Source organism: Catharus ustulatus, chromosome 1 (assembly GCF_009819885.2).
Source record: "Catharus ustulatus isolate bCatUst1 chromosome 1, bCatUst1.pri.v2, whole genome shotgun sequence".
Taxonomy (NCBI): Eukaryota; Metazoa; Chordata; class Aves; order Passeriformes; family Turdidae; genus Catharus; species Catharus ustulatus.
The window spans coordinates 3,314,364-3,339,155 of record NC_046221.1 but is presented as its reverse complement, the minus strand read 5'-3'; positions in this window follow the sequence as shown (position 1 = coordinate 3,339,155).

The window sequence follows — 24,792 nt, the reverse complement described above, 5'->3', positions numbered from 1 at the left end:
CAAAGGGGAAAAAAGAGGTTTTAATGGCTTCAAACTGAAAGTGAATAGGTTTAGATTAGAGATTAGGAAGAAATTCTTTACTGAAAGGGTGAAGAGACCCTGGCACAAGGTGCCCAGAGCAGCTGTGGCTGTCCCTGGATCCCTGGAAGTGTCCAAGGCCAGGTTGGGTGGGGATTGGAGCAGCCTGGGGCAGTGAAAGATGTCCCTGCCCATGGCAGGGGTTGGAATGTGCTGATCTTTAAGGTCCCTTCCAACCCAAGCCATTCCATGTTTCCATGGATATTTGCAGGAATTACAGCCTCAGGTGTTTTTCTCTGACAAGGAGGTATTTTTCTAGTGATTTTTTTTTTGATTGACACTTTATAATCTTCAACAAGAAGCACAACCCTGCAAATCTGTGCCCCTCTTGAAAAGATGAAGTTCATTTTGCAGAACAGCCCACATTTCTCATGTCTATGAAGAGTCACACGTGCAGTCCAAAAAATAGTGATATTTTGCTTTGTGCTTTTGATCAAAAAGTCTTACTCTGCTGAGGCTTTTTAGAGCACACCTGATAAAATCCATTATACATTTTTTCTGCCTCACTGCTGATCAAAAGCCTCTGACAATTGACAATAGTGAGGCCATCTGTCATTTTGAAAACCTGTATTTTTCATGAAAGGAACAAAATCAATCTCTTTAGCCCCAGTAAGGAAGTAAAAAACACAGACAATTCTTCCCATACATAAAACATAAAGCTTGTGAATAACACATGGCCATCCCATCATTCCCATTATCACAACTGGAAGGATGGAGTGCAAGAAGGGGAATTTATTGATGAGCATCAGGCAGCAGCCTTTGACCTGAGGCACAGAAAGAGCCTGAGTGTCTTACAGAGAGTCTTTGTGCCGAGGGTTCACAGCTTTATCAGTGACAAACTGATCTGAGCTTGCTTTCCACTTTGCATTCCTGGAAGAAACTGTACCTCAGCTCCCCAGATAAAACTAAATTTCTTTTATTAGAGCTAAAAAATAGGACTGAATAAAGGCTGAAACTCCAGACACTCATGGATTACTTCAGACTTTGGCAACTTTGGTTCCTGTCCTTCACTGTTTTATCAAAAGTAGAATTCTCAGAACTCTGAGCAGTCATGATGGTTTTGTGTTATTTTACCTGTTTTGTGCTTTTTTTTTCCTTTTTAAACAAAGATTGTAAGCATGAACACTTTATTTTTGTCCTTTTCCTGCACCTTCTACCAAGTGTGCTCTTCTTGCTGTGCTTAACAGATAGGTATTTTCAAGCAGCACTTGTTTTCTTCTTTTCTCAGCATTTTTAAAAGACCACAAATCACTGGTCCTAGCAAAAGACTTTGTCTCTGCTACAGGGCTTGAAGGTTATGGGCAGTAACACCCCTGGGTGTCCCTGCCCAATTCTTCCTGTAAGTTCAGGGGGGTTGGTGAAGGAGCAGGCTGGGGTGCTGGGTTCCAGAACATAAACACAGAACACAGCCATGCCCAGCACAGCTGCACTTTCAGCACCTTTCTTGTGTAATTTCATGTGTAATAAAGATTTCAGCCCAGCACACTTCAGGTTGTAGTGATGACCTTTAACACTCATGAGTAGTTTCACCTCTCCAGATCACTTTGGGTATTGGTGTTGGACTCTGGAGTATGAGCTGAGCAGAACAGATTAAATCCTGTTGCCATGTAAACATTAAAGTTTTGGATGCTAAAATACACAGGTGGATCTGATGCTCCAAAGCATCTGGCAGACACTGTGTGAGAGATGAATAATCCTTTACTGCAGCCCACACAGTGCTGCCATCTCTTTATTTATTTATATAGAGGTAGAATTTATTCACATACTTGTACCAGGGAGAGGTGAGTTCAGTTCTAGAAATCACTACACTGAGGTACAGATGAGTAATATTATAAAGCCTGTTAAATTATCACATATTTTTCTCTTTTGCAACTCATGGCAAGTCCTTCTCTTTGCTAATGAATTTAGATATCTTTTTCTGAGCAGTGCAAACTGAAATTGATGTAATAAATTTTAAAAGTGTGAGCAGATTTTAAGCATCATAATTATTCCAACTCATCAATTTTTGTGCTTGAATTATTTTAGCAAAATCAGTATGTCAGTGCATTTAATGATGTAAAATAGATGTCAGAAGGAGTAGGACTGGTTGTGAGATGTGGCACCTGCAGGAGTTACAGATTGTCCCCTGTGCTTCACAGGGTATAAATGCCCTCTTTGTTAAGCACCAAATTCTGGATGCTGACTTTACATCCAGCTCTGGGACCCCAGTACCAGAAACCCATGGAAGTGTCTGAGCAGATCCTGAAATGAAATGGGACACAAAGATGCTCAGAGAGCTGGAGCACCTCTGCTATGATGAGAGACTGAGAGAACTGGGGTTGTTCATCCTGAATAAAGGAAAGCTTTGGAGAAACTTTATTCCAAATATTCAGTAAATGAAGGGGAGCTTATAAGTTAGACAGAGAATTTTTTTTTTTTTAACCAAAGCCCACAGTGACAGGACAAGGAGAAATTATTTTAAACTGAAATAAGATATGTTTACATCTGACATAATGAAGAAATTATTTTTTTACTAGAATTATTTTTTTTACTATGAGAGTGGTGAGGCACTGGAACAGGTTGCCCTGAGAAGTTGTGGCTATCCCATCCCTATAAGTGTGGAAGGCCAGGTTGGATGGAGCTCTGAGCTCCATCTTGATTGGAAAAGTGATGGAGGAGGAGGGATGAGATGAACTTGGGTCCCTCCAAACTATTCTGTGATGTTGTGAAGGTATCCTTATTTATCTGTTTGCCCTTTCACAGACTAATGAGTGTCAGAGATTGAGGATGGTCACAAGCAGCCAAAGCCAAGTCTCACCAGGATCCAGCATCCCACTTGCACTGTGCTTGTTCATGGAAGAGTTTAGGAGAAGCTCAGCTGTGTGTGTATCACCCTGCTGTGTTCTTCCAGCCTCCAGTGAACTGAAATTTGGAGACTTTCTGAAAGAAAATTTTACCTTTCTATTAATAATCCTCAATGGACTTTGTAATATTGAATTTCTTCAGGGTTTTCTGTATATTACAGTGTTTGGTCTCTGGAACATCCTTTGGTGAAGAACAAGAGTTTAACAATAAGTTACATGAAAAAATGTATCCTTTTGCTTATTTTGTATGAATCACAAAAAGCCTTCACTTTCATATTGCCTATAAAAAGTAACTGCCTTTCAAAATATCTCTGTTATTCCCACAGTTGAGGTGAATCTCCTGTCATTGTTCCTGGAGAAACCTGCATGAATTTTCTAGTGCTAAAACTCCATAAATATTGACAAATCTGTTTTTTATCTCCAAGCTGATATGAATTTTAAAAAGCTAAACTGTCTGGTAAACATGTATTTCCAGAGGTTTTTTTTTTTGTTTTTTGTGTTTTTGTTGTTGCTGCTGTTTGTTTACTTTTTTGTTTTTAATCTTCCTCTCTTCCTCTGATCTCTGTCATCCCTACCACTTCCTTGTCCTTCACTGTTTGAATGCCAAACTAGACAAGGGGGATTCTTCACCTCTAGCAATGCATATTCAACCAGAGAAATGTGTTTTTCTCCCTGGTGCCCAATTTGGATTCAAGAGACTTTGCTGCCCTTAATGGAGCCACCTCCATTTACGTCAGCCAAGAAGCTCAGCTCCTTTCTAGGGATAATGAGAGCCCTGAGTGAATCGTTCCTTGATGGGAAGTGTTCTCTAAGCTGGGAAAGCCCATTTGGTGTTGCTCCTAACAGCTCCTCTCTGATGCAGCTGACACAGTTCTCAGCTTCCTCACAAGCAGCGAGCAAAGAGGCTCCTCAGGAACAAAGTATGAGCTGAATGAAATAGAAGTTATGGCTGTGACGTTGCCATAGCAATCCAAGTTCATGCCTGATGCCAAAATGGTACCACTATAATCACCCATCAAAGTGTCCAGTTGCCATGGCAACTCTGAAAGGCCCCAGACTTCAACTTCAGTATCTCCACAATGGGAAATAAATAAATAGGGCTGCTGGTGTTTTAAATAATTACAGTTTATATCTTTACAGTTCCATTCTGTGATCGTGCCATGCTGAAGGCAAACCACTTGCTAGACACTATCAGTGAATCCCACACTGTCAGTATCCACTGTGCTCCATTACCACCCTGGACAAAGTTAACTTCCTTTTTCCTCACATGTAGAAGTGTTCCATGGCCTGCTGCCTGCTGGAACGTGTGTTGAGACATCCTGCTACGTGGTGTGGGGCTGCCTTTGATCTTAAGGTCTGGGAATACACTTGTTCATCTGAGGTTTTAACAGTGGTAAAAAGAATGGGGTGGGAAAAAGCTTTTGTTGCATAAGAGAATTTTGGTAGAAATCACTTCAAAACTGCTCTTATTTTTATTTTTTTCCTTTCTGGATATCTTCTGTATGTATACACATGAAATGCAGCCTGAATGGCAATTAAATGGGAGTCAAAAATATCCCAAATTTACTGAGGGGAAGAAGAAAATCCTTTAATTTTAAGTGCACATAATTAGCAGAATGCTACTGGGGAGCTGGACTCTTGCCTAGCTGTAAGTCAATCTTTTTCCTGTGTCATATGCCCCAGTGATGGTGTTTCTGACATTAGCATTTAAGGAACTGAAAGAGTAGAAAACCAAGGTGAAAAATGTTTTAATTCCAACTACTTAATAGGGGGGAAAAAAATCTCTTCATCCTCCCTTTCCTCTCATCAGTTTCTGTACCTGGAGAAAATGGATATCTGTCCATTTTGGTTTTGGATCATCCAAACTGGAATCCCATGGCCAATCTCACAATTCATTTTCAGTTTCTGAAGGTTTTGCCTGTATAATCTCCCCCTTAAATGGCAAGTTCTTACAGCATGTCTAAGGATGAGAGCATTTTATTGTATCTTGCAAATGTTAAATCCTGTAGAAGCCATAGATGTTCTAATGAATTAGGGCACAGAAAATACCTGTAAGGAGATTATGAAGAGCTGTTTCTTCATAGAATCATGGAATGATTTGAGTTGGAAGGGATCTTAATGCCCATCCAGTGCCACCCCTGCCATGGCAGGGACACCTTCCACTGTCCCAGGGTGCTCCAAGCCCTGTCCAGCCTGGCCTGGGACACTTCCAGGGATCCAGGGAATTCTCTGGGCACCTGTAACAGGGTCTCACCACCCTCACAGGGAAGAATTTCTTCCTAAACTCTAAATCAAGTTCCTCTCTTCAGTTTGAAGCTTGTCCCAAATTCCCTCTCCAGCTCTCCTGGATCCCTTCAGACCCTGGCAGGGGCTCTGAGCTCTCCCTGGATTCTGCTCCTCTCCTGGTGAGCACCCTCAGCTCCCCCAGCCTATTTCTTCATTTTCTCCCTGTCTGGAACAGGGTGCATTTGAGTATCAATGCAAAATGCCCAATATTTGAATCACAAGACAAATTTAGTTAACCTTGATGCTAATTTCTGTCCTGAAGACCTTGCTTAAACAATAGGTAATAAACAAAAACAAATCCTAGGAGATTTCTACCTTCTCCACCTATAGCAGCAGCCACTCATTTACCATTGCCCAGGATTTTTCAAAATCTTTCTAACACCAGATTTTGATTTTTTTCTTGTTGGCTAAAGCCACTGAGTTTATTGCTAATGAGAGAAAACTTGGCAGAACTCCAGGCAATCATTTTTGGATATTATATCCAGGTTCTTGCAATCCTCTATTTTTTGCTGGGAATATTGCCAAAAATGCAAAAGATAGCAATGTTTGGAAAAGATATTTTGGGTCTTAGGCTCTTTCCCTTGTAAGGAGGTTACAGTTAAGTACATGGTGACATATGTAATATTTTTTATTAATCCACAGTGATAAAATCACCTGCACATGTTACATTATTAATGCTGAAGGAAACAAGAAGTTATTTAATAAACCCACATTGATTAAAAACTCACTTTTTCACAGGATTATGCATTGAAATAGAAATAAATAATTTTGTACCTTTCATATGGCCCAAGGAAGTATTTGTAAAAAATTTTCATTCCCCGCAAAGTTTATCAAATATTTCCTTTTTATCCTGTATTCTTGCTTTTCATAAACCATGAATCATGGAGATGAAAAATCAGAACTCAACATCCCAAGTTCCATGGACCAGCACCATCCTGATACTTTCATTGTGTTCTCCATTATTTTCCTCATAATTCTCAAAATCCAATTTCAGAACTTATTATTTGTGCTGTGTTTTTGTCATCTCCTACTCAATCAAAAGCCACCTGGTATCCAAATTCCTTTCTCTAGTCCCCCCAGCAGCACTTGTTCTAGACTCAATCAAATACTGTCATCAGTAAAATGTCACAGCACCATTCATTCTTTCCTGTCCTAAATCAGTTACAAATATTTTGACCATCCCAGGTATTAGCAGAGCACTCAGAACAATCCCATTGCCAATGTCATCCATTGGGAAAAATAGTTACTTATTCCTATTATTCCTATTCCAATTTTTTATATAACTTTTTAACCAAATAATGTCTTTCTCTCTAATTCAGCAATAATTATTTTCTCTGACAGCCTTTTAAATAATTGTTTGGCCCAAGCTTTTGGTATGTAAAAGTCCATTGTGAACAGAGCACAAAGGGTAAGAGTTTCCATAAAGTGAAAATTGATCACATAAGGAAAATATGACATTTTTCCCAAGGAAGAGTTTTGCCAACAAATGCTTTGATCCCTTTCATGTTGCTCTCAGAGGAAATGTTTATATTGCTACAAATTGTAGATAAAAAAAAGCTCTAAACTGATAGTCCACAATTTTACACAGATATTCACATTTCCTTGAAGAATCTTTTATCAACATTTCTGCATTCATTGTACAGAAGGTGGTCATTTCCTTTCAGTGAAGGTTCTGATTCACCACTGCTCCTGCTTTTATTGGCAATTCCAGGTGGTTTTTATTATTCATGATATTTCATATCCCTATATTACTGATATTCTCTTTTTCTACTCATTTAAGTTAGTTATTCAATATTACATTAATTGAGTATATTAAATATTGTACATCACATGTAAGGTTTGCAATACAAATGATACTTCATTATTTACACTGTTGGAACATGGTTCCATTTAACAGGAAATCTGAGGAGAGGAATCTTGACACCAGATCAAAACAACCATAACCTCCCAGAGCAAGAATATCAACTCATACAGAGATTCACTTCTAATTTATTCCAAAAACAGAACAATGAAAATGACAGGGCAATATGTCCTGACAGTCTCCAGGTTAACTCAAATACCATCTGTACCCTTCAGCAGACACCATTCAGGTTTTAAGACAGTAGTTGCTATAAATACTAAATCATGGAAAGGTTTTTTGATTCATTTGAAAGGAATACCAGTGTGTACACACACCTGGGTCATGTTAAATATGTTTTGATGGGCAATCTGGTGGTGCACACATCTTGCATAAAAGCAGTCTGACTTACACATCATGTTACTCCAAATGGAGCCTCCTGGGCTACAGCTGGGTCATGATTTAGCCAAGACTTCTCTGTTTGAGGACTCATTTGCAGTAATTTCACGATTATAAGCTGCACTTCTGTCGGCAACTGTCTGGGGTTACAATACAGGGTGTGATAAAAGGTATCTGTTCTATCACCATCTGTTGAGGGTGGGGGCAGTGATCCTGATCTCCATGGGAGATATTCTGCTAATGGGCATCCATTGAAACCAGGCAGGGCATTGTTCTTTATCTTTTCACAGCCCATCCTTCCTCCAGCCAGTCATTTTCTGCTCATGGCCATTGAGTCCCACTGTGGCACTGATAAAATTACTGCATCCCATTGGGAGTTGCTCCAGCCAGGGGGAAGAGCCCAACATTTCTTACCAAGATAAAAACAGAGGGTTTGGGACACTAAGGGAGCCCCTTTCTCCACTGAACTCCAGAGGAAAACCGGATTTCTCCACATCACCACTGGAGCTCCGGAGGGAAACTGCACCTTGTACAGGAGCACTGCTCCAACTGAGCCACATCTGTCACTGCAGGAGGATGCAGCCACCATGGAATGGGACTGCTGCCAACACCCTGCCTGACGGGTGTCAGGCTGTACTCTGACTGTGTCAGGGTTTGGGGTTTGTTCTTTGTAGTACTGTATTTCTATTTTAATTTCCCTAGTAAAGAACTGTTATTCCTAATTCCCATATCTTTGCCTGAGAGCCCCTTGATTTCAAAATTACAATAATTTGGAGGGAGGGGGTTTACATTCTCCATTTCAAAGAGAAGCTCCTGCCTTTCTCAGCAGACACCTGTCCTCCAAACTAAAACAGCAACTTTTTGTTCTTTGTCCATATATAAGCTGCACCTGATTATAAGCTGCACTCCGGGTTTGGACCAAAATTTTAGTCAAAATGATGCAGCTTATAATGGTGAAATTACTGTTGCCTTTATCTGGGAGATGAGTATTTGTCTCAAAGTCCTGAGAAATTATGTATGGTGGTAGTGACAGAATTTGTAATTGTCACATTTTGGTGCATTGTGTCCTATGCTCCAAAGCTTACTGACATCACAGATCTTTCCCAAATCCAGAGGAGAATGGGCAGGAATCTGTCCAAAGTAACACTTTCCCCCCATTTTCCCCTCCCCTGGTCCTGGTGACACCTGCTCTGACTCATGTGCTGAAGCAGCACAGGAGATGAGTAGTTAAAGCTTTGTTGAGCTGAAAGATTCTCCACAGAGCAAACAAGATGTCTTTGCATTTCTGTAGTGGCTCAAATGCATCATTCACTGAAGGGGGACAGCTTTCATTCAGAAATAACAGCTTTGGAGGAAGATTTCAGCTGGCGTGGCATTTTTGTAGAGCTTTGGGTGTGATTCATGTGAGAGTCAAATGTGCACACACATATATTTTTATATATATAATTATATATGTGTGTGAGTGTGTATGCATGGCAGATGATTCAGGCTTTTATTTCCCAGATGGCTGCTGTGACCCAACTTTTCTGAGGCAAAGATAAGATTTGTTACACAATTTGTTATGTAAGCAGTTTTCCCTGCCACTGCCTCATTAAAACATTTGTGAAGGGAGTGAGAACGAGCTGAACTGGGTGAATCAAACCTTTGGGTGAGCACTTGTGAAAGGACAACCTTGTAATTTTGCAGGTTTTTTTTTGTGGAAAAGCTCCATCAGTGAAGTAATTAAAGCTGATCATTTAAAAGTTGGCCAAAAACAGCATGAGTCTTGAGTGATAAAATAGGGGGGGAAAGGCAATGTGAAAGACAGCTTGTTTAAGATGGGATATTGGGAAGAAATTCTTCCCAGTGAGGGTGGGAACCTGGCACAGGGTGCCCAGAGAAGCTGTGGCTGTCCCTGGATCCCTGGACGTGTCCAAAGCCAGGCTGGACAGAGTTTGGAACAACCTGGGATAATGCAAGGTGTCCATGGATGAGATGAGCTTTCAGATCCCTTCCAGCCCAAGCAATTCCATGATTCTGTGATTCTGTAAAAGTTTACCAAGAGTGAATCTCTTGCAATTTTCTGAATTCCTGATGTCTGCCCAGTACCCTGTGTCTGCCCTTTATGTCCCTTTTATAAAATTACCAAACTTGAAACCTTAAATTAAAACACAAACAAAATGTTGAATGAGTTAGGCAACATTTACCAACTTAGAAAAGGGTAAGGAGAGGGCTGGGAGTGTTTATCTCACCCTTATCCCTCTCTAGGTGAATCTTTATAAAAATGAGATCCTGAGTGGGCTGAGTCCTCTGGGCAAAAAGAACACTCTGCATGAATGTCTAAGCTGACAGGGAAGGAAAAGACACCAAAACAAAGCCTGATGCCACATTCTGTTCTCCTCCTTGTAAGAAACTTCAAGGCAAGAAGAAAATATAAAAAGGAAAAATTAAACTTTTTCAGTCTTTCTGATTAATGAATAAAATGAGCTGGGAAAGGAGTCATGGAGTCACAGAGGTCTGGTTTCAACAAGAAGTAGGGAAAACGTTTTGAGAAACTCCCCTGGAGTGGGATGTCATAAACAGCCAAACAGGGATGGCAGTGAGGTCCTTATTTATAGCAATACTTATTGAATTTGAGAGGAAGATTGAAATTCAGTCCTCAGCCAAGCTACGTGAGGATTCAGAAAGGGCACAGAGTATCAAAAATGCTTGGAAGGAAAAAGCAGCAACCCCTCCAACAAAGACAAAGTGCCCATGCCCTCACCTCACCTGCCCTTTGTCTGCAGAAACAGCTGCTGAGCTCAGTGAATTGAGCCAATCTGAGAGGGGAGGACACCCATGGATTCAGGAGAAATGACCTGGCTTGGCTGAAAACATCAATGGTGTGTGTCAGAAGAGAACCCGGAGCCATGGACAGGAAACATGGGCCCTTTGGCTGAGTGTGGAACTGAAGATCTGCTGGGAGATTTCTGCTCTTTGTGGCTGGGGCTGTTAGCAGCCTGTCACTGCATGGCAATGAAAGGAACAACTTCAAAGCATTTGTCAAGGCTGATTTTAACAAAGGCAGGTGCTGCTTTGATACCTTGCTTGTGCCTTGGCTTTTCTATTAAACATTGTCTAAGCTCCACCTTATCCTAAATCTGCCTGGAGGGCTTGGAAAGATTATTGCTGGAAGTAAAATTTTCATTCTGAGGCAGCATTTACCCAGGAGAATTCAAATGAAAGGAGGTTCCTCATTACATTGATCAATATGGAGTCAAAAACCTGTGGTTGAGCAAAGTTATGGCTCAGATTAAACCCTGGTGAAGGTTTAAGTCCTTCAGGTTAAGTGAAAGCCTTGTGCAGATCTCTCTGTGTGGGTTGTGTCTTCTCAGTTACTGGGTAAACCCCCAGACAGGGCTACTTAAAAGTCAAATACAAGCTATCAGCTAATTAATAAGGATGCTAATCAATCCTGGATGGTTTGAATCCTTACAGCCCAAAGCCAGCAGGTCCCACCTCCCTACTCACCCATCTGCTGTGAGGATTTGGATCCACCCTGCTGTGCTGGATGTCAGTGCTGTCTCAGGTGTTCTGCCCTCCCTGGCCCTCAGCTGGGAGCTGGAGTGTGGCAATTTTGGGTGTGTGTGATAGATCTGGGAAGTGGGGATGATGCCAGGCTCACCTGCTAGAGATGTCTCAGAAATGGCAGATTCTTCACCAGCCACCAGCAGTTAAAATTCCCTTTCTACAGCCATGCAAACAAGGAGGTGTCTGGCTAGGAAAAGAGCTCTGGGTCAGTTCTAGCCCAAGGCTGTGTTCTGACAGCAGAAGGGAAAATCTCACAACCTCATTCACATTTTATTTCATTTCTGGGCTTCTCCACATAATGTTAATTTAAGAGAAGAAGGTGCTAAACTGCCTTCTCCAGAAATACATTCCTGTAAAAGTCTGTTGGTTTTTTAAACCATGGCTTGGGGCCATGTAGTCTGAAATGTCCAAGCACCCAACAGATATTTTTTTTCCTCAAATATATATTACAGTAGAGAAAATACTGCTATTACACTTCACAACTGATGCAGGGTTGGATAGGTGAGGCATAACAAATATTTGGTAATTAAGAGCAGCCTGTAATGCCTGGCCTCAGTGCCCTCTGTTTAAGGGGGATAGAAACACACATTGCTGTTCCTGCTGGAATTTATATATTCCCTGATTTCTCAGCACTGCTGTTCTTCCCCATCCTCTTTTTCTGGCAGAAAAGCAGCAGCTGATATTACTGATGAGCACAGAGAAATGGGCTGTTACACCTGCTCAGGTGGCAGTGATTTGTTTTGAAAGGAAATGTAGTTCTTTAGATTGAGTGTCTGACAGAGTTTTGTACCATGTTAAAAAAATCCCAAGTGAATCCAACTGAAATAAATAGAATATGGGGCCTCTTAGCATCACATAAAAGCTTTGACTTAAAATAGCAGCTCAAGATACCTCTCTTTTTAGCTTTTTATAGAGCAATTATTGAGTTGTCTGCTCAATTTTAAACTTTAAACTGCTATGTAGATTTAGGCTGCTAAAGAAAAAATTATTTTCCTTTTTCCTCTTTAGGTTTTATTTCCCTTCTCTTTCCCTTTGCAATGTATCTCAAATGAACTTATTTTTCAAGCAACCAAATGCCTTTCTTTCCTACTCATCATCTGCTTACTGGTATTGCTGATGCCACACCTTGCTTTTCTGTTTATCTCAGGCTGGGCTTAAATGAAAATGCTGGGCTGAAATACTGTGAGCTAAGCTGTGACTCTGTTATTTTTGCTTGAAAATCTGAACTGAGTGTGTGAGGATATGTTTAGACACGTAAACTTTGAGAAATGTGCCTGCTCTGACTCTCCAAAATAATGCAGAAGTGAGAAGGGTTTTCTGAGTTAGGGTTTGAGCCAGGCTTAGAGATTCAGAGGAGAGGCTGTGACCAAGATATACTCTCTGAGACAACATAATCCCCCAAAAACATACTGGAAAAAACTTCTTCCCACTTTGGATTTAAGAGAGAAGATTCAAGGGAGTATCTAAAGGCAAAAGTCAACACTTTAGTGGATAAGCTGAACTCAAATAACAGGAATTTATTGGCATTTTGGGGCAGTGCTTTAATAAAATAAATATTCAACTGAGCTGAGGTATAAACCCATAATAGTGTTATACATTGCAAAGCTTAAGTCCACCTTCCCTATGATGAAAATGAACCTTAAAACTGTGAAACTTTTTTTTTTCCTTATCATTAGCTTATCCTTATCACTTTCCTTATCAATAGCTGTTACATCCAAGCTCTAAGTGGTTGCACCCCTCCCTGGGAGGTTTCCCTCAGCATCCCTGTTCCCTGCTGGTTTTTGCTGTGTGGTGATCTAAACCCATTATTAACACAGGACATCCAAAACGGGGCTGTCTTACCTGGGCTGGCCCAAAGGCATGCTCAAAGTGAGCCTCCAGAAAATCCTGAAGCAGTTCAGGACCTTCAAACATCACCTAGTCCAACCCCCTGGCATGAGCATGGACATTTCTACATTTTAGAGCAATTCTAAGCATTGATCCCCAAACCCCTCTGTGGATGATACAATTCCTCCAAAGCCATCTTCCCCTGGCCCCTGGAACTTGCTATAATAGATAAGGTATCCTAGATACGAAGGCTGAGCCAAATTCCTTAAGAATTTGGTCACTCTCCTAACATTTTGGAAGATAATTGGTTAGAAATTAGTCTGTGTAATTGGTCAGTTCACCTTTAGAACTTCTCACTTAGATTGGATGCTGTTCTTTGTATAAACTTTTATTGGTTGTAGTTTGAATCCTCCCTGAACCTATAAATATGGCTTTGTTCTGAGAGAATCCCTGCTTGACCACCCTTGGCATGAAATAAAGATTCTTGTGGAACTCATCAAGTAAGACCTCCAGTCTTTCTCTGCTGGCTAAATGTGAATTTTCTGAGAGACAGCTACATGTTAACACACTCTGGTCCTGGCCAATACCACCAGGGACCAAAAAAGAAAACCACACCCCTCTTCACAAAATCTTCTCATACAGCATCCCCAAACTTTTCTATTATCACCAGTAACACAAACACAGCCAGATACTGAAATTTCATCCTTCCATGGCTTTGTAAGCAATGAGAAAATAAAAAAGCAGTCATGTCAACATGCCTTGTCTTTATTTCTGAGAACTTGCAGTCACTGGTTGTATTTCCAAAGCATTTTCCATAGCAGGGCGCTCTCCACGCAAGCACAATGTGATCCTTGCTGTGCCTGCCTCTCTCTGAGCCTCTGTGCAGTCTCACACGTACTCTCCATGCCTGGAATTCTCTGTGTGGACATTTTTGTCCCTTCCCAAAATATGTTTCTGCCATGGAGCACGACACGAACGCCTTGCCAAAAATCCCTCCCCATCTGCTGCCTCTTCTTCCCCATTTGGACATAAGCACCTAATTTTAGATAAATCCCAGCAAACTCCAGGCATTCAGCTGAAGCCTGAGTTAGAATCCTCGTCATCAAATTGCCATCCTGCTGTAGACAAAGGGTAAAAACCATTCCTGTATTCTTTTTCTTTCCCTCTATCTTCCCTACCCTGGTTTCAGAGGGGATCTGCAGAGCTGGTCTTGTTTCCAGCTGGTTCTTTAGCAAAGATGAGATGAACACAAGCTCAACTGTTTTACTTTTCAATATGGTTTTCCTTTCCTTTATACTTAACAGTAAACAGGGAAGTTTTTTATTAGCTGGCAAATAATACTGAAATCAATAGGATTTTTTAAAAAGTATGAAATGATGATTGTTGCTGTCAGAGCTTTGATTTCAGAGAGATGCTGTGTGATTTAAATAAAGTTTTGTACAACTTGTATGTGAGATAAACTGCATGTTAAATAAAAAATAATCCAATAACTCTACTTATATCTGAGATTGATATCCTGAAATATTCCAGGATGTTTTTTCCATTGGTCAATTTTCAGCTTGTCTTTTATTTTTTGTGCAACGCCACAAAATTATTGTTATTGTTGCTCAAAGACAAACCCACTCTAAATTTCTTTCTTTAAAGTCATCCAAAATGTCATGTTCTAAGAAAAGAACAGTACTGAGATGTCCTTTCTTCCTACATGGAGCTGTACTCTAAAATTTCATTATTTTCTCAGTTAAAATAATCTTTTCTCCTTTGGCTACTGTTATCACTTAAGCAAATATCTGCAGTTAAGACTTTCTCTTGGATAAATCCCAGCATTAACTAGCAGCTATTCCAGTTATTTACTGGTAGATGACAGAAACAAACTCCTTCTACTCCAGTTTCCAGAAATAACTATTTATAGAAATTTATAACCAATTCCAGTGCTTTTATCCCACATTTTCTCCCACATTCTAGTGCTCCAGCTGTCCTAAGGTATGGGTTGGAGTTGGCAAACAGATGAAATCAAGGTAGAACTACTTGAGTTGACAACTGTCATGGAATTGGAAATCATCCCCTTTTAGATCGTGTTGCTTGATGATTTGGGTTTTTTCTTTTTTTCTTTTTTTCTCTTTTTCTTTTTTTAATTTTTTTTTGTGTGTGGTTTTGCTTGGGGAGGTTTGTTTGGTTTGGGTTTGTTTAGATTTGTTTTGGGGGTATTCTGTTGTTTTGTTTTGGGGTTTCTTTTGGCTTTGGTTTTGTTTGCTTTGGTTTTTTTTTTTTTTTCATGAGGTTTTGTGTTTCAGTTTGTTGTATTTTTTAATCACTGTGCATATGTTTTCTTCCCTATTTGCTACCAAAGCCTTCTACTAAAGCCCTCATCATCTCAGATGCTCTCTCTGCATGTGAACAGTGTTGCAGTTTAAAGGAAAATGCTTTAAATCTGTCAAGAAACTGTTGTTTTCCAGATGGCTGATCAAATGGGGGACAGAGACACACAAGGACTGGCTCCAGAGATGGATAAATAATGGATGGTGCTCACTTGTGATGGAATGGGACAGAGACAAAGCAAAGGGAATGAAGTTGATACTGAGCACAATGTAATCAGGATTTTTAAAAGTTCCCTGTTGCTTTTTTGAAAGCCTGTCATTCATTCTAAATGTTCAAATGTCTTGATAGATTATATAAGGGCTGCTTGTGTAGAACAGCAGCTCAAATTGCCACCAGATTCTGAAGCCATGGCTTTAACAACAGAATAAATATGAGAATCTCAGCTTGAACAGGGAGTCACTGTGCTCAGAGTGAAAATTCATAAATTAGGGATTATTTTTTGCTCATTCTCCTCCAGCTGAGCTCTGTAAAACCTCCCTAATGAAACCTGCAGTGGAAGATGGCTCACCCTGCTTTGCAGGAAAAGATTCCAAAGTGAGGAAATTGGTGCCAGAGGCTCAGAAGCACTGGAGACCTCCATGAAATCCCACTGAAGTGACAACAAGATCAAGTGTCACAAACTCCTGGGAAACCTGGGAGGTGTCAGAACCCTCAGGGTGGGCTGGGTGACCTGAAGCTTTAGCTGAAGCACTGCAGATTTCCAGTGTGAGTTGTCAGATTGTGCCTCTCATGACACTCCCCAAAGATCCCAGGTGGGAATCCACACCTGCATCTCTGTTAACATTTTGTCATGTCATAGCTTGAAGCATGTAAAAATGATGGTCTCATGCTCACAGGCACTAAATGAATGGTGTTTGTCTGCTTTCCTCCACAGCCTTGTGCTGAGATGGAAAAGTCAGCCCTGGAATGGTGCAGGTGATGGGGCAGAGCTCTGAGGTGTGAAGAGTTTCCAATAAACATCCTCAATTCCACGGCAGAAATGGAGCTAAATCCCCTCAGGGATCCCCCCTGAGTCTGTAATTTATAAATTAAAGATGCTAAGCCATGTGTATTCCAGTTTTCATTTGCCTGTCTCCACTACCCAGCCTGGCAAGGCAAGAGTGAACTGAGCTCAGTGGGGAGCTTGATAATAATTTGGATTTCTGACTTCTAAGCTGCATTATCCCTGCTCCTGGTCCCTTTCACAGCTGTGGCCTTCACACATCTCAGTCACACTTGTTGATAACCTCAGAGACAGGATCTCAGCTGCAGGTTTTATTCCCTCTCCTGAGATTAGAAACTGAGATTTGGCATAAAGTTTGCCCTGAATTATGGTTGAGTTTTGAAAAGTCCTGGCTTGTTTTTGGTTTGTTTTTTGTTTTTTTTTTTATTTCCATTTGATACACACATGGATTTAACTTCAGTGCAGTTCTGGCTTCACCACTTGTGTCCTTTGACACCAGAAATTCTAAGTGAAATACAGGAGGGTGCAGAAGTGAATATTAATAACGGAAACAATGGTGCTGATTGAAGGATGAGAGAAAACTGACATGAGTTAAAACAAGAAAGGTTCTGATCTGGTGTAAAGAGAAATATTTCACCCATTATAACAGTCAAGGAGCTAAAAATCTTCCCAGAGAGGCTGTGCAGCAAAAGACCTGTAAATTATCCATTTCACAGAACTGTTTTGCCTTGAATTTGGAAGTCTCATTGCTCAAACTACAAAGTCAATAAAAATATTTTAATCAAAATATTTGGATTTACAAAATCCTTTGCTACTTTTCTTGATTTGTTCTAAGACTTTTTAAAAAATGGAAAGGACTTGAAACCTGAATGTTATGTTGGACTGAACTTAGAAGGGAAAGTTTTCTGTTTCAGGATGAGTTTTTTTTCTTTTCCTTTCCTCTTTGGGAGGAGCAAAAATTGAGTAAAAATTTATTTTTGTGCTTGAGATTTTGCAAAACTCTGTAAAAAATACTTTTCTTTTCCTTCCTTTTTTTTTAATTTTTTTTTTAATTTTTTTTTATTTTTTTATTTACACAAAGCTCTTTGTAATCAGTAAATTACCCACCAAATCTAGATAAGTCTCTTCCCTTCTTTTATTATCCTGGTTCTCCTGCACCATTCCTTTCCCATTATCTGGAGAAGGGAGAGGAAAATTCATCATCCCCCAGGGCTGAAGATTGGCATCACCCTGGCAAAGAGAAGGGAGCAGGGGGAGATGGTTCTGCTGCTTTGGTGCCTGTGCTTCCTCTCGGGGTGCTGCTCATGTTTGATTAGCCTGCTTAATGACGAACATCTTGTTAAAATTAAAGATCTGTCGTGTTTAGCATAATCTTGCCAACTGTTAATTAGTGTATTGACAGGAGAACGGGTTGGTTTTGCTTTCCAGCAGCCTCCTCTCCCCTCCCCAGGCCTGTCCTGCCAAAATTAAGATCCTTGCAGCCACAACATGTTTGGGAGCCCATATGACACGTCTGTGTGCTGCCTTGGAGCACAGGGAAGATCCAGAAGTTATCAGCAAAATCCAGTGTGAAACCTCAAAGCACAGGAGACTCCAGGCTGGGGAATCCTTGGTGTCACTAATTTATCATGGAGATACAGATTTCACATCCTTTAATGCTGTTTTCCCTGCTTTGGGCAGGTTCTGGTGCTCATTCACGTTTGTAATCTCTATCTCTCTGTGTTTATAATCTCTATTTCAGGAGCAAGTGTTTTGTTTTCCTTCTTTCTGCTGGGTGAGGTGCTTAGAATCTGATTTTTAGCCTCCCCTAGGGCATCTTTGGGGTTTTTATGGGGCTTCACTCATTCAAATCTCTTGCCTGGTGCTTTCCACTTGAAGAGAGGGATGTGATTAGAAACAGCTTTGACCTAAATTGCTGAGAGCTCTGCACAGCATCACTGTCAGTTTGATACAGGATACAGGCAGGTCTCAGAGGGTGCTGGAACCCTCTGTGTCCTTTCAGCCACCAGGATTTCTGTTGTGCATTCAGAGAGCCCAGTGGAGCTCCCAGAGCACCTCAGGACCAGGGGGAAGGAAAATGTTTCCAGTGCCCCTAATCCCAGCCTGGTTTGGATTGTGACAAAACTTCTTGTGTGATGAAAGGACAGAAGTATTGATTGATTGATTGATTGATTGATTGGTTGATTGATTGATTGTAATTTCAGGGAAATTTTAGTGGGAGTTTGTTTTTAATTTCAGTGGAGCAAGTGGTGATGGAGCTGGTACCAACGAGGGACCATGACTGACACATTTGGGAGAAAGGCAAAGAGTGGGGATGTGGAGAATCTTTTGGTGGCAATTGGCAGGTGAGGTTAGGTCAGGATTGCTGTCAATTTATATAAATCAGGGATAATACTTTGTATTTCTCTTTGGGGACAGCTGCCTCCTTCCCTTGGCTGTGAGAGATGCTCAGGCCTTTGATGCAAACACCCACCTGCCTGAAATTCAGTATTTTATTGGGTCTTCTATCACCCACCTCTCCTTGTAGGGTTTATAATGGCCCAGCCTGATCTTAAATTTCTCTGCAAAAACTTCTTTTTCTGCTCTTAAATCAGTCTGCAAGCCACTTTATGAATAAAAGCATCAAAAAGGATTGAGAAGAAAGAATCCTGTAGCAAGCTGAATTTCTTTATCTTAGCCCTAAGACACCACGGTCACAACATTTGTCAGTTCTATCCATGTCAAATTAGACCCTGGCTCATTAATTTCTGCCCAACTGTTGGTGTCCTAATGGCTCAGTGATTGACATGTTGAAGCTATTATCTTCCATTCAGTTTGATCATCCTCAGGCAGCAGCCTGGAGTCATCTCCTCAGTGTTTGTGACAGCTCTTCTGGGTCAGAGTGTACTCTCCAACGTGACATGGGAAAACCAAGCCTTTATTCACAGCGTGGATGTTTGAAAGGAATTTTACTAAAACAGCGTGTGGAGAAAAAAAATCAAATTTTAAAAAAGAATAGATTAAAAAAAAGGATAAAAGGACATGGTGAAACTTCAAGCAAAATTTTATCTTCTGAAATATGGAACCATGGAGGACAGGAATCAGTGATAGCTGAGGTCTGGAAATCCCAACTGTTGAACATTTCAGGGCTATTTTCTGTGGGAGCTGCAGGCCTGAATAACAGACAGATAAATAGGGCAGGTTATTTAGAAAACAAGTTATTTAGAAAGCAGCTCCTTTCTGAGTGGTTCAAAATGTGATAAAGGGGTCAGAACTTTTACAGAAGTGTGATTTCACACAGCAGCACTCAAGATAACTTGGACCCTAAGAACTGGTTCCATTCCTGGGCAAATTGTTGTTTCATAAAATCCTGGAATGGTTTGGGTTGGAAAGACTTTAAAGACCACCCAGCTCCAATCCCCTGCCCTGAGCAGAGATTTCCACTACCCCAGGCTGCTGCAAGCCTCGTCCAACCTGGCCTGGATTCTCCTTCTTTCCCCTCTTTTCCAAACCTACATCTCCTAAGCACAGATGTGAGTGTCTGGTTCTTACTAAATTCAAAGTGAGCTCCCCCTCTTCCGCACCCTTAGGGACCCAGAGGAATTTTTTTTGCTATAAAGAGTTCAGGAAACATAAATCAAGTGCAAAACTGCTCCTAGTGCATCTGTGCCCGTGTGGCAAGACGACTTTTGGGTTGCCAAGAATGCTGGGTCCCACAGGTGAATTTGCTGTGATTTCTCATGAATGAAACAGGGAGACATTTATGTCCTTTATGCTGATTTCATCTCAAAAAAGGAAAGCCAAAATAACAGCAGGAATGTTATCCCTATGTGAAAACATCTTAAAAACTTCAGAGCGAGCAAGAGAAAATAAGCTGGCAGTAATCTCTATGAAAAATAAAACCAATCACAGAACAAAACAGAAATCGACCTCCTGGATAGCTAAATGATTTCCTTTGCAGGCTTTTTGGTATAATTCTGCAGTAAAAATGCAATTCACTGTGAGCTTTAATAGGAGGATTTAAAGCAAGAAAACCCAGCCAGCCAAAGCAATTTGAGAAAAGCTCTGGTCCTGTGCTCAGTGCAGGGCTCGGCACAGAGCCAGCAAACACGAGCATGATGTGTGCTCTGTTCCCTCAAAAATTAGCTTTGGACAGGAGCTGTTAAGCACTGTGGCCTGATCCATGATTGCATCCAAAAATATCCCAACATCTGGTTCTTACAACCTTGCTTTTTAGCTTTATTGATGTGTGGACATTTCTGGCTCTCCGAGCAGCAATAAAAGCCAGGCGGGAGAGTTCAGTCGCTCTCCTGCTCCTGGCGTCCAGCAAAACAAAAACTTTGGCTCCAAGTTCATGCAAGTTTTGTTGTTGAGCTCGACTGAGAGCTTTGATTTGTTTCATCACCTCTCCCTCCTGCTCTGTGCCTGTGCTGGAGCTGTGCAGTTCTTGTGGAGAGGCAGGAGGGAACGAGGAACGGCAGGTAAGGACAAGGCAGTGCAGCTTTGGCTGGAGGAGAAAAACAAGGGATGGGAGTGGGGCAGTTCCCATTCAGTGAAAATCTGCCCTCAGCTCCTGGACACAAAGAATCACAGAACCACAGAATCATTCAGGTAGGAAAAGACTACAAAGATGATTGTTTGACCATTAACCAGCACCACCACGTTCAGCTAAAATCTCTTCCCAAGTGCCACATCCACACAATTCTCTGAGCACTTCCAGGAATGGTGATTCCACCCCTTCCCTGCACAGCCTTGCCAATGCTTGATAAATCTTTCCAGGAAGAAATATTCCCGAATATCCAAACTAAACCTCCCCTGCTGCAACTTGAGGCCATTTCCTCTTGTCTTGTCCCTGTTCCCTGGGAGCAGAGCCCAAACCTGGCTGTTCCCTCCTGGCAGAGAGTTGTGCAGAGCCACAAATCCCTCCTGATCCCCCTTTTCTCCAGGCTGAGCCCCTTTCCCAGCTCCCTCAGCCTCTCCTGGGGTTCCAGAGCCTTCCCCAGCTCTGCTCCCTACTCTGGACTCACTCCAGCCCCTCAATGTCCTTCTTGTCATGGGGGGCCCAAAGAGAACACAGTGTAGTGAAAATCCCTCTGAGAAAATCCAATGTCCATAGAGGACACAGAGGAGTTCTGCACCTTTATTGGGATAAAGGGAGAGAGGCCACTGGGGCACAGCCTGTGGGGTTTTCTCTCAAGATTTTGGAGGGCTCAGCCTCCTTTTATCCCAAATCCTTTTATCCCAAAGTCTTGTTGCATGGTGCTCTCTTCTTTCCCCCACTGGCTAAGGTACCAGGAACCTCCTGCCACATATTCCTCCCCTTGAACCTGCCATTTTACCCCAAAGTTCAGAAGTTCAGGGTTGTGTGGCCCCATTTGGCTGTTTCAGGAGCCAACCTGTCCAGGCTCTGTAACAAACCCACTGCCCAAAGTTGGTACAGACATTAACCCCATCTCAAAACTGTTCACACCCATCCCCTCACCATGGAATTGTTTGTAAAGACATCAGCACACATCTTCCCTGTCAGGGGATTCAAGGTGCAGCCTCAGCAATGCTGATTTCAGGGGAACAGTCACTTCCCAAATCCTTGTTCTTGCTTACAATGCAGATGGCAAAATGCCTCATGCATTTTACATGCATGATACACAGGATGCCTGGGAGGGAAGGAAGAGAGGATTTAAAATCTGTTGGTAATACATGATATTTGCTCTGGGCTTATTTCTTTAGGTAGCTTGGTTTTATCCTCTTATGAGGAAAAAACAATATTTTCCATGCTGCTAGTATTCTGCCTCAGAACTTGAACTTTCTTCTTTTTGTCAAGCTGAAGTGCTTAATTTTGGATTTGGGTTTGTTTGGTTTTTTTTGTTTTTTGGGTTTTTTTTAATTTTCTTTTTGTTTTTGCTTCCCTTTCAAGGTGTATTCATTGCTACAGTGGGTGGAAATCAAACTATGTCTGTAATTTCTGTGTGAGTCTGTGTCCTATTCCTCCATGTTGTTCCTCATTCTCTACAATTCCCTTACAGGAGGTTGTAGCCAGGTGGGGTCAGTCTCTTCTCCCAATGATAAACCCAGAGGAAATGGAAAAAATCTTCATCAAAAGAGGGGTCAAGCCCTGGCACTGCCCAGGGAGGTGGTGGAGTCACCATCCCTGGAGGGATTTAAAAGATGTGGCACTTGGGGACATGGTTTAGTGGTGGCCTTGTCAGTTCTGGGTTAATTGTTGAACTTGATTTTCTTAATGGTCTTTTCCAACCCAAATAATTGTTTGATTCTGTGATTTTTAAGCATGTAATAAAAGCTCCTGTTTGTTAAAGGTGGGTGCTTATTAAAGAAGTGAATCTGGAAGTTGGAGGTTTCCCCTGTGGCCCTTAATCTGGAAGTGTTGGAAGAGGAGTGTAAAATGAGACCTTTGAATGAAATTAGGAAGGAAAGAGTTCTTGATTGAAGTTAGGACATGTGAAAATAATGCTTTATCATCTCATAATCTGTGCAGCCTCTGATGTGCTTAAAGAATGAATTCATCACCTGACAGGTTTACACTTCATTTTCCAGTCCTTACTTTATCAGTGTTACTGACCTCTGTAAAAAATACTGTGTGTAAATCTAGGGGTGAAGAAGGAAGGAAGGAAGGAAGGAAGGAAGGAAGGAAGGAAGGAAGGAAGGAAGGAAGGAGACAAAGAAAGAAAGAAAGAAAGAAAGAAAGAAAGAAAGAGAAAGAAGGAAAGAAAGAGAAAGAAGGAAAGAAAGAGAAAGAAGGAAAGAAAGAGAAAGAAAAAGAAGGGTGCAGGGAAGCATTTCTATCATTGTTTTGAGCTTTATGCTTCAAATTTCTTCTGCAAATCATTAATCATGGCAAAGAGTATGTATTACATATAGTAAGGTGTTTGTATGTAGTCTCTAAAAAAAGGGTTCCACCTGTGGATTTATATATTTATTCATATTACAGTATTCCTATTATTCATGTAATTAAGGTTATTACACTGGTAAATCACTTGTTGACCTTGGGCACTCTCTGCATAGCTGGGTAAAAGGGAGTAAAGTATAAAGGAGCTGGATAAAAAGGATATAAGGATAAAAAGGATGAAAAGGAGCTGTGCACTATTTACTCTGATATCTTCCCTGCTACTACCCAGGGATTTTTCTGTGAAAGGGTTAAAAGTTTTGTGCTAGGTCTCTCCTTCCCCTGGACACAAAGCAGGTGGAAATTTTCTGTGTGGAAATTTGTGTGTGTTGCATCAGATTTTCAGAGGACATACAGAGTGTGGGGAAAAGTCATCAGCTGGGTTTTGTTATAGATGAATAATATTTAGAGCAAGGAAGAAAGAACAGAGCACTGAGGCTGGTTCCTTGCACAAGCTTGCCATAAAAGATTGTTTATTCTGGCTGCAGCTCTACTGTCCAGCTCTGCTAACAAATCCCAGGCTGGGAGCTGAGATGTGATGCTCCTGTGCTTTCTGAGAGGAGGATCTGACAAACACTTGCTTGCAGTCTAAGTTGCAGACTTGTTCAAACCATGTAGTTTTCCCTTTCTCTAAAATATCTGCCCTGCATTTTTATAAATGGATCACAGCCTGTAGATGAAAAGCACCAATTGCCCAAAGAAAAAAACATCACCCAGGTGAAACCAAGTGAGGAGGTTCCTGGGATTTAAGGTCCCATCCAAATTGCTCTAAGTGCAGGATGCAGTCTCAGTCCTTCCCTGGGCCTTGCACAAACACTGTAAATACCACATTGATATTTGTGACTGACACCCTGAGAGCTGATGGAGGCTTTTTTGTTGTTGTTGTTGTTGTTGCAGCTTAGCAACAAGCAATGACTGGCAAATTTTTCTGCTCTCCAAAATCAATGCCACTTTTCTGGATCATTTCCTCATCTTCACGATCATCTGTCAGAACAGTAAATTGACAATGTGTTCCCAGGGACAGTGTGGTGTCTGCTGATAGTTAGAGGATGAATTTAACTTTTTCAAAGTCAAACGTGGCACAGGTTTGGATCCCACATAAGCATTAAGTTGTTTTTGACACTGTTAATCTGGATGTGCTTTCTGCTCCATTAAGCTTTTCCTTTATATGCAAAATATCACTGTGAGGACATGCACTGCTTGACTCATTCACCAGCAATCCGTGTTTGGTGGGGTTGTTATCGATTCTTGTAATACCTGTGAAACTTCAGCATGGATTGTGATCCAGCTGCGTGAGCCCAGAATTAAAAAAAAGGCTCTGTCCTTGGAAGTGTGTGGTGACAAAAAGCAGACAGAGAAGGGACAAAAAGCAGAGTGGGAGAGCATGGGGAAAATGAGGAAAATAAGTGGCTGTCATTGCAGGTGGGATAGGCTGGCAGAGGCCACGTGGGGTTATTGTTGAGGATTTTAGTGGGAAAAGAAAGAAACCATGTTTGTGAGCAGCTTTAGAAGAGGCAGAATTGTCAGTGCACTTGTCTGGAACTCCCCAAGGCAATGGGCACTCAGGACTCTATTGGAAGATAACTTTAAAACATCTGTTTGCTAATTATAGGTGTCAGCTGGTATTCAATCATTTAACATATTCATTAAGAATAATCAGGGAATGATGCTTGATTGGGACCTTGCTGCAGAGAGGTCAGGTGCAAGGCAAAACCAGGAGGCTGTGCCTAGAGTGCAGAGAAAAATCACCTCCAGGTTCTGTAGTGAAGTCCTT